Genomic DNA, 3,682 nt, shown 5'->3' with positions numbered 1-3,682 from the left:
CCAATCAGGCTGCATTAGTTAAGTCTCAGGGCAAAGTAAAGAAGGAAAAAAGAAACCCAGCATGCCCTGCAACTTCCTTTGTGTGGCAGATGTACCAAATGAAGAGCCAGGGCAATGATGTTTTATGAAGAAGAAAAATAAGAGTGATTTTTCACGTTTTGATTGCCAAGTTAGCATCCTTATTATTTGTTTACCAGATAAAAAGAAAGAATACATTTTTGAATTTATGCCCGACAGTTAATTTTTAAAGCAAGTTGGAAGTGAGAATAAAAAGGAGAGAACAGATACTCACCTAAACAGAGGGAAAGCTCTGGGTCCTATAGAGCCTTCCTGTTCTCCTCACGATGTTCTCGTTATGCCGCAGGTTTCTCTGTTCGAATCTCCCGCTGCGGGATACTTCGGAAGTTTTAGGAAGCATTTGGGCTACCAAAGGTAGCTTCTGTTTCTGTACTGCGCACATGCGAGTGCACTAGAGCGGGTGCTCACACGTGTGCAGTGCGGAGAGGGCCATCTTCGGAATCCTGAGTGCTTCCGAAAACTGCTGAAGCCAGCCCAACCCGGAAGAGAGCAGTCTACGACCGAACGGTTGTAGACTGCCAATGGGGGGGGGGGGGGGCTGTGGGGGAACGCGGAGACTGTGAGGAGATCGAAAAGGCTCTATAGGACCCAGAACCTTCCCTCTAATTAGGTGAGTATCTGTTTTTTTATCTTTATTCTCACTTCAGACTCCCTTTAACGGAGTCCTGTAAATGATGAACAGACTTTTTTTTTTCCCCAACAGCAAATTATTTGGTGAGCAATTTAATGTGTAAAGTATACAGCCACTGTAAAATCCCAATTTTGTAGACATACACCACTCAAGTAGTCACTTGTCAGCTCTAACTCATAAATATTCATCCTTACAGTAAAATAAAATCATTCCCTGACAATGAACCATTTTAGCAGCTTCTGACTCTCCCTACGTTTAATTTAGATTAAATTTCTCTGCATTATATCCTATGCGGGACATGTGAACGAGGGAAAGCTATTAGAATAAGTGCATAAATTTGTCAAAACCCATTAACAAGAGCCGTTAATGGACTAGAGTGATTCAGAACTACGCGATATAAATAACCCCATTTTTTTTTTAAACTCCACCACAGCTGTTAGGTCAGGCCCAGTTGTTACATTATTTCTTTGCGGCGGCGGAACATTCTCTCACCACCTTGGCACAAATGGTTTCATTCAATTTCTGAAAAGTGGCTGCAATGATATTCATCTTCTCCCGGCAACAATGGGAGATGGAAAAATTTGTCACATTCCCTTCATTATAAAAATACTCCGCCATAAAAACTGGCTGCGGCGCACAAAAAAGAGAGATGGGAAAGCCTGCTATTTCAGGACGGCGCCTATCGATTCATATATCCTCATTCAAACTTAACTAGAGCCGGGCAAGGGGATGGCAAATGTTAGATGGAAGGGAAAAAAAGCTATAAGTGAGATAGAGCTGTGTTTGAAATAAAAAGTTTAACAGAAAAGTTCAAAAGAGCAGTTCGGAGCGGTCAAATGCTACAAGGTAATTTCCTGCGGCAAGACTTGCTTCAAAATTTGGAAACTAAGTTAGAAGTACATGATGTTTGGCCAGTGATCACTGCTGAAAGTTGTACTGACTGGACCGAGTGACAATTTCGTGATGAATCAATTTGAGACGTGCACGGTAGAGTTATGCTTTTGCAAATTTTTGTAAAAATGGCCCGACAATTATTTTGCACAAACCAAAATGTATATCGAACCAGAGGCTGTGATTGGTCAAAGCCTTTTTTTTTTACAGAAGCAGCTGACAAGTGGTGCATTCTCTGACAGTCGCTCCCGTGGACATCTCAGATGCTCGGAATTGCATGGCAGGGCTGTGCAGTGATGTCTGTCCCGCTAGATGCACATTATTATTAATATTATGGATTTATATAGCGCCATCATCTTCCGTGGAGCTGTACACTAGCATACAGGGTATAACAATGCAAAATAAACAATACAACAGTTAATACAAGACAATGGTGGATTATAGCTAATGCAATGAACAAATCAATTACCCATATATACTTGTGTATAAGCCGACCCGAGTATAAGCTGGCCCTCCAACTTTTACCCTAAAAAGCCTGGGAAAAACGATTGACTCGTGTATAAGCCGGGGGTAGAAAAAGCAGTGGCCTTATGGCGTAGAACAAAGCATTGCTTCAAGAAGTCAGTTGACTTTAGAGGGTAGAAGGGGCAAATACAGTAAAAACTGCCAGTTTTTCCGAACCAGTGCAAACAAGCATTACTCCACTGTGAAATGCAAATTTAAATATCAATGGCAAATGCAGAGCCCACTGCTCATGCATATGTATACACTCAGCATAAACAATAGAGCAAACTGTTGCATTAATCATCATCAAATAAAGCATACTTTGCCTGACTCCAGGTCACTATATATGTAAACTAGCATTGGCATGTACTATATGCAGCTACTGTAACATCACTTGCAAACCTTATGGCTTGGCATTGCTAGCAGATGGGAGGGATCCTTAACAGAGGGCCGAGTGTGGATTCAAACAAATTGCTGGATGCAATCTGCACCATTCTGCCATTGATTGTTTTGGGAGCACGGGTGTCTCTTTCTCTCTCTCCCCTCAACCCTGTCCTCCCCACACGCTACAAGATAGGAATTTGTGCTGCATGCTGCGGCGGCCATACCTTTAATGTTGCCGTTCTGTCCCTGTGTCCCTGTGGTGATATACAGAGTGTGTTGTGTGCCTCTGTAAAATGTGTATGCAGTAAATGTATACACTAGGACTAGAGTGTGGGTGCGTATGTGTGTGTGGGGGGGGGGGGCATCTACTGGCCAAATAGTAAAATTACACCTACATAGATCCTGTTAACCTCCCTGGCGGTAAGCCCGAGCTGAGCTCGGGCTATGCCGCGCGGGAGGATTTCTCAGGGTCTGTTGGGGCGATTCGCCCCATTCAAAGTGCTGTGCGCGCAGCCAGCACTTTGCTAGCCGCGCGCACAGCTCGATCGCTGCCGCTCTGCTGCGATCGCCCGCACGCAGCGGCGGAAGAGGCCCTCCCCCCCCACCAGAGCCCTGCGCTGCCCGGACCAATGAGTTCCGGGCAGCGCTATGGGCTGGATCGAGTGCGCCTGACATCGGCTGACGTCCATGACGTCATGCCGATCGTCGCCATGGCGACAGGAGAAGCCAAACAGGGGAACGCGTTATATACACACTCCCCTGTTTGCTATTGATGCTGGCGACGATCGCACTAGAGGGCCACATGCGCCCTCTAGTGGTGTTTCATGTAGCTACCACTCTGGTAGCTTTACATGAAACAAAAAAAAAAGAAAAAAAAAAGGATTTTTGCCCATTTGTCAAAATAAATTAACCGCCAGGGAGGTTAAACTAATTAACCCCTTACCTCCCCTCCCATACCTACCAAAATAGAACACTTAAAAAACCCATAAATAGTTACCTATTACCAGGCGGGTAGTTTGCGCAAAATTCCGCTGTTCGCGTTTGCGGCGGGTAGCGAACAGATAGGGCAATTCGACCTGCCCTCTATACCCCCTCACTGGGCTACACTTTGACTCTCTACATCACAGTCAGCAGACAGCTTCACTCACCCACGGACCCCTGCCCCCCTATAAAAATGCAGCACTGTTCTCAGTC

This window comes from Hyperolius riggenbachi, chromosome 7 (genome assembly GCF_040937935.1).
Source record: "Hyperolius riggenbachi isolate aHypRig1 chromosome 7, aHypRig1.pri, whole genome shotgun sequence".
Taxonomy (NCBI): domain Eukaryota; kingdom Metazoa; phylum Chordata; class Amphibia; order Anura; family Hyperoliidae; genus Hyperolius; species Hyperolius riggenbachi.
Note: the sequence above shows the minus strand (reverse complement) of the source record.